Here is a 7,150-nt window from a genome sequence, read left to right as displayed (position 1 = left end):
TCATTTGGTTTTTACTTTACTGATATTGAATTTGCATAGCAAGCAAAGCACTACTAAGCAATTAAAGCACTACACTTATTGATGCTCATCACAAATGCTCTATTAAAGCGGCATGGACACGATTTGAGCTGAAAATTTTCAAATTTTATTTTTCCATTTTTATTGTGAATTGTGAGCTTTACCACTGATATTCAAATTTTTGCTAACAATTAGAAATACCTAATCTAAGCATTCTAAACATTAAAAATGGAAAAATAAAATTTGAATTTTTTTGGCTCAAATTGTGTCCGTGTCCCTTTAATGAACTATGCTAAGGTCAATATGACAGATTAATAAATATTCCACTATAGTCTTTTAATTAGAGAGAAACTGATAATGATTCTCGTTGATAATATCATAACATTGAAATATGTTCAAATGAAATCAGTGATTTTTCTCATATACTTTTTTTGGCACGCTGTTTTTAGCTATAATAGCTCTAAAACTTCATTGCTATTTCGGATTTCAAACATCACTGAAGAGACATTATTTGTCGAAATGCGCATCTGGTGCATCAAAATTGGTACCGTATAAGTTTTACATAATGTTATATGCAGCAAAACAATATCTCCATTTTCGAGGGGATAGAATAAACAACAAAAATGAACTTTTCATACAACATTAATGGTAACATTTGTTGGGGCAAATTTTGTAATAAAAAAAAAAATTGCATATAATTTGAATGTGATTTATCTTTTTATTGATGATATGTATATATTTTCAATAAACATAAACATGCAATGAGTGAAAATCGCATCCTGTCTAAATTTCATGCAGTTTTATCCGCCCGACAATGAGTTAACAACCCTCAGATTACAAACGTATATTGTCAGGATTTTTTCCTCTTTATTATTTTTCTTTGAAGTTTTATTTAAAGTTGGCACTGTGTACAAGCATAAAACAAATATTATGAGCTCTACAGAGCTCTTAAACCGACTATCACAGACAAAATAGAATACAAATATCACAAAAGTAAGCATGCAAAAACACATATATACATATATACACGCATACTGTATAAATAGAAGTTAACAATTAAATACAAAATAAACAAATGCCTTTCACTATAAAATTTAAGCACTGAATCTAAACCACAGCAGCAAGAATTGTTAAGAAGCACTAAAACTGTTATAACTGAAAATAAGAAAAAATATAATAATTAATATATATAGCAGTTTACAATAGCTAATTTACAAAGTATACCAAAAAAAGGGGTGGGGGTGGGGTGGAAAGATGTTCAAAATAAAAATGAATCTTTCAAAATAAAAATAAAAATGGGTAGTAATGCAAATGAAAGGATTTTGAAAATAATTTTAAAATATGTTAAGGTGCTATGAAGCATTTATATACAAATATATTTATAACGGACTTTTATAAACAAGCACGAGTCTTTCGTGTTAGGTAGTGTACTGTGAACTTATTGTACACCCACACCGGTATCTGTTGTTTGTCTACTAAACTGCAAATTGTCCAATATTCCATTTATAAACATAAAACAAAGTTTAACAAGTATCTAGTCATTTTCTAACAAAATTATTATGAAGTCCCGAAACGTGTTACCTGAAGTCCCGAAACATGTAAATCGAAGTCCCGAAACGTGTTGTCTAGTCCCGAAACATCCGGGTCCCGAAACGTCGGGCTCCCGAAACGTCCGTAATTCGGCCTCCCATGCACAACATTTCACTCGGGATCGGTTAAGAATCTGAATTCTCGAGTTATCGTTCGTAAGTAATCAATTTCTAATTCACTTCCGGCAAAAACAAAGGTAAGGTGCCTAAAAGTTTTATTCTGTTAAAAATTAAATGCATTTTCACTGTGGCATTTTTGATGGGTATATACGTTTGTTGAAAGGCCTCGGTGTTTTAGATACGATACAACACACACAGGGAAACAGGAAGGTAAGTAAATCCCATGAAAATGAAAGTACTTCATCCTAAACAACGCGACTGTTGATTCCATTGATTGAACGAACTTGCTAGAATTTCAACATTCATTCAGATGTAAAAACGGGATCGTGGTTCGCAGGTTTTATCATTCAGGGGTATATCATGTCTATCTGCTGTTTCCAGAAATTAGATTGAGACTAACATATTTAACTTGAAGCGATATAACCTATTTCATTTCCTCAGATCGATGTTTCATGTTTAGGAGAATGGACGCGAGTAGATTGGGGAGGGGGGCTTTTAAAGTAGACCCAATGCTGAAGGGATTATTGAATATCGGCTTTGGTAGACCATTCTCATTGTTTTACAAACAACCTCAGAATGGCCCTATTTTGCAATGTAAATCATTTAGTACTTGTGTTACTACATCTACAAGATAAAACTGAATCTTCCAGTTACTGAAATATCACTGAATGACAATTAAAAAGTCACTGAATGGAAGAGACCATTCAGCATAACTTTAACATATGTGTCTCGCATAGAATCTGATATGTAATATTTAGTGTACAAAATGTTTAAATGTGAGCTATCTGATGTGCAGACACTCTGTGTTTGAGTTGGTTTGTGTGTGAGTTAAATTGTTTCAGCTGTTGGTAATTTTGGCTACATTAGTTTGATAGTTATATATTGATGTCTGTTAATGTTGTCGGTATATTGCCTATGATTTGTGTAAGATATTGTCGTGATTATCATTATTTGGGACACTTTCGACCCACAGATGCATTCTGGTCCTGTGTGTAATGATTGCCTCGTAGGTGTTTTAAGACAGCATAGAGGAAACAAAATGAGTCTATTTTTCTTTTACGAGTTTGGAGAACAGGATGGATTCACTGGTTTGGAAAGGGGGGACACCTACAATATGCACTTAGTTAGTCATAAATGAGGTTTCTTGCATCCATATAAGGACATTTGTTTACAGATAGGTACAAGCTAAATCTATTTATTCAGAAATCTGTAAACTTGTTTCATTATATATTATCCTGCCTCTGATAAAAATCTTGTAATTTCATTGATTGAAACCAATACTACATTATGTCTCTTACTAACCTAATATTTTCAATATGCCCCTCCCACATAGTTTACTGACCACATGTGTGTACTATGACGTCATGAGAATACATATACCCCGTCACTGGAGTCAGCGCATATTATGATGCAGGGGTGTGATTTTTCCTCTTTTCAGAGGAAATCCTCTGATTTGCTCAATTTTCGAAAAAACGAAACACTGGATTTGATCTAAAGTGGCAAAAAATGATATTTTTCCAGGTAGGGTGAGGTGTTTTCCTCCCTTTTTGACCAGTTTTCCTCTGATTTCTGAGGAATTCAGTCACATCCCTGATGACGTCATAGGTGTACAAAAACAAATGAATTCATTTCTAAATTTACCGTTTGTTGAAAAACTTGTTTTTATCCTGTTGTTGATGGTTTAAATGTTGCAGCCACTTTTTCATTGATGTGCGTTTGATAAATTATCTCAACGAATACATACATTGCAGTCATTTATTATGACAGTTGTCATGTACATTAGAAAAGCATCAAGAATGAATAATGTCAATATGCCTTTAATTAATGTATAGGTAAAATTATCGACAGGATAAATTCATTGTATATAGACACTTAGAGGGGTAATACAGAAATATATGGGGTCTTGAAAAAAAACCATATTGTGCTTGGCATGCACCTCACCCAATATGATTTTTTTCAAGGACCCCATATATTTCCGTATTACCCCTATAAATGTCTACATAGCTAATGTTATACAGTTATTTGAGTATCATTAACAACAGCTATATTAAGAAAAATTAAATGCTTAATATATTTATTTGTATTTAACTTTTATGATGGATTTGAAAACGTACTAAGGCAACTTCGACTGACGTTTTAACATTGGTATGAACATAGAGACTGCACTACAAACTAACAAATAGATGAAATTGATGATGGTCAGGAAAACTAAGCAATTGTTCTTTTAAATACAAAGATTGATGAAGGTTATGGAACTTATCATTTTTAAAATTGTTCTTTATATAGGTCTACGATTTCTATATAAACCAGTTTCTTTTAAACAAGGTCTAATGTATTTTCATTAATTAGCTTATATGAATAATGAGGTTAAATAAATTTGATATTGGTTTTGGACAACAAATTAGTTCTGCATGATAGTGACTCTGTCATTGACAAAGATTTTGTGAATATATATATTCATGCAAATATGTTTTATGGGAAATGGACGATTTGTTTTAACTTAAGTAACAAATCTTTAATTCTCTAATTGCAGCAAACTTGGTCTCTACCAGTAAATATGTGTAATGTAAATGTGTTACAGATTGTACATTTATTTAATTACTAATTCTTTATAAAGATACATGTATTTAATAGACATCTTGTTAGGTGAACTTCAAGGTGTTTTGTAAATTAATGCCCAATCTCTTCTCTAAATGACTGGTGTGACACTAAAGATTTTGTCTAAATTCACATTTTTTCTGTACCTTTGTACCAGATTTGTAATATGTGTCTGTGGATTCTTTCATTGAATTCAAACTATCAACTTTTGAAAGCTGAATACCTCATTACAGAGGATTACAGAGAAATCTTACATACGTACATGATATAATATAAAGGGTAGACTTGAAGTCACCAGCTTGATAAACAGTAATCTTTCATCCCATTGCCAATCTTTTTAGATGATTGTTTTGGTTATGCAGTCTGATTTGGTATCAGGTAATGTCTTAGTTGTTTTATCCTTGTGCTATCTAAGAAGGTTTTATGTACATTTGTGTGGAGAATGCCTCAGTATAAACTGAAAGTACAATCATGGTACCTGTGCTTTGATACAGCAGGTGCTTTTCGTTTATCATTGTTTGTGGTAGTTTGAATAGCATGCAGAAATATTTGAAATACAAATAATAAGCACAATATACAAATATTATGATTATGAAAAAAGTGAATTTCATAATACATTGAAACCTTCACAGATGTGAAATGAACAAGGTGCATTGACCCATTACAACCCATTTTAAAATAGAATGTTTAGATCTTTTCCCTTCCTTATGCATTTAAGATGTTGAAAGGATTCCTAGGTTTGTAAACTTAGGGATCCTTTCAACATCTTAAATGTGTACATTTCTTGTGTATATGTCATACAATGGAAGTTCATTTTGTATACTGTCAGCTTTGTTATATTTCCTACTGTAACAAAATGTTTTGATAAAGATAATATCAGAAAAGTTTATGTCCCTGATTTCTAAGGAAAACATTGCGCAATATTGTTGATTGTAAATCAAGCTATAATGTTTTACAAGACTGTGTAGTGAATATTTAAAAATTAGGGTTTCATTTGGTATAATTTGGCATATAGTGTTAAAATAGTATATGTACTTGTCAATTATCAGTCAATAATTCTTTATCAATGAATTATCAGTCACTAATTCATTATCAATACATGAATTCCATATTATACATCTACTTGAAGTTTTGAGACGATGCAATCACTCCATATCTTGACTCAATGATGAGATGCTAAAATCACCCTGCAGCATTAGAACCACGAATGTCAAGTAATTAATTAGGCCTCGTAAAAATGGCCCTTGTATTTGTCAATGGGCTGGACATTAACTCTTTGGGAACCGCATGACTTAGGCATTCTGCTGTGTAGATCACCCTGGTCACTATATTGCTGTAAGAAATTGTGGTTCTGTGGTGAGGTCTGTTTTTTAACATATGTTTACGAGGTCCACTCTCATTGTCCAGGGTCGGTCGTAATTATTGTTTGTAAGTATGAGATAAAATGTTCTTTGATGTTTGGAGAAAATCTAATCCAGAAGCTTATAGATTGTAGTAGAGGTAACTTTTTGTAGTTGTTTGAGTGAATGGAATTTTGAAGTGACACAAGGTTACAGACAGATTAATTGTAAGCTATTTGAATGATGGGAGGGGGAAAATGGGCGATCAGATAGTAAGATTTCGGTGATGACTCAGTGGTAATGAATTTATCTTACTGACAGAGTGGTAGTAGGCACCTAATTAAAATGTACATGGGAGATTAATTCCGTGATCTGTATGAATCATTTATATGTAAACACACCAGGTGAGGGCTGCACAGGTAAACATTAACTCAGGTGGAGGATTTTTGTCAAATGTTTAGAATGCTGGCAATGATGTAACTTTGATCTAGATAAAATAAGGAAGTTTGCTTCACCCACATTTTCCATGATTTTGCAGAGGAGACTGCTAAATTTGTCCATTTAAGTGAATATCATTTGAAAAAGGAAATGATTTAAAGTATGATTATTGAATCTCCTTCATTTGAATTGTGTTAAGTTTATTGGTTTTTGTAGCATGTGATAGGATGCATTTTACATGTCCATTATCGACAGTTATGAATGGTGTAAGTTTAAAACCTTGAGGCAAACTGTGTATTACAGTTTGTATGTACATGTAGGACTATGGCCAAGGTATGAATAAGTTTGACGTACATGATGTATATACGTTACATTGATAAAAATACCTTTATGACATAAATTTGTGTAGGATTCATTGCATCATATGCTTTATCACGGTATTTACATGTACTTTCCTGTGAAAATGATGCGTTAATGGTGAACCTTGAGAGATAATTTGAACAGATGTTTTTGTGTAAGGATTCGATAAAGCCCAAAACCAAGGACTCGGCTGATAGGCTGCATACTACGTGATATATTCCCAAGTCCTTATGTTGCTGTGGAAACCAGCCCTGCAGAGAGTATCAGTGGACCTCAGTATTTTTCCATGTAAATACATGTATAGATCTATCGATGTCTGCTATTTCCATGTAAATATAGATCTATCGATGTCCGCTATTTCCATGTAAATATAGATCTGTTGATGTCTTGGTAACAAGTACTGGAGTTTACCTGCCCTCCATAAAATAGAACTGTATCATTTTGTTTTCTGAATCAATTTATGTTCAGGATTTGGAGTGGCCATGCATACGCTTGATTTGCCGTCTAACTAGATTGGTAGAAATTAAGGTTAATCATAAAAGTTGTGGTATTAAAAAAATTGACCACTTCCTTGGGAAAGAGATGAAATATGCCGTAGAGTTTGTAGTGCACTGATGGCAGTTTTTTGTGACCCTGACGGAAAAGTAGATGTGAAATATTCAATTACGCAGATGATGCTGTTTGTGT

General features: G+C 32.7%; 1 protein-coding gene across 9 annotated transcripts in view; it reads left to right on the top strand.

Moving 5' to 3' along the window:
- The first annotated feature begins 1,748 nt into the window (after positions 1–1,748).
- LOC125645853 (uncharacterized) overlaps positions 1,749–7,150 on the top strand; it is a 23,276-nt gene continuing 17,874 nt past the window's right edge. The window contains exons 1-2 of one of the 9 annotated variants that reach the window (XM_056141443.1): positions 1,759–1,804; positions 1,906–2,080. The gene's annotated coding sequence lies outside the window, so the exon portion shown is untranslated. Of the gene's footprint in view, positions 2,081–4,613; positions 4,704–5,966; positions 6,085–6,310; positions 6,437–6,612; positions 6,752–7,150 lie in introns of those variants that run through there. The other 8 variants (XM_056141441.1, XM_048871718.2, XM_048871717.2 and 5 more) reach the window with 8 other exon arrangements.

Source organism: Ostrea edulis, chromosome 6 (assembly GCF_947568905.1).
Source record: "Ostrea edulis chromosome 6, xbOstEdul1.1, whole genome shotgun sequence".
Taxonomy (NCBI): domain Eukaryota; kingdom Metazoa; phylum Mollusca; class Bivalvia; order Ostreida; family Ostreidae; genus Ostrea; species Ostrea edulis.
Note: the sequence above shows the minus strand (reverse complement) of the source record. Positions and strands in the feature narration are given on the sequence as shown.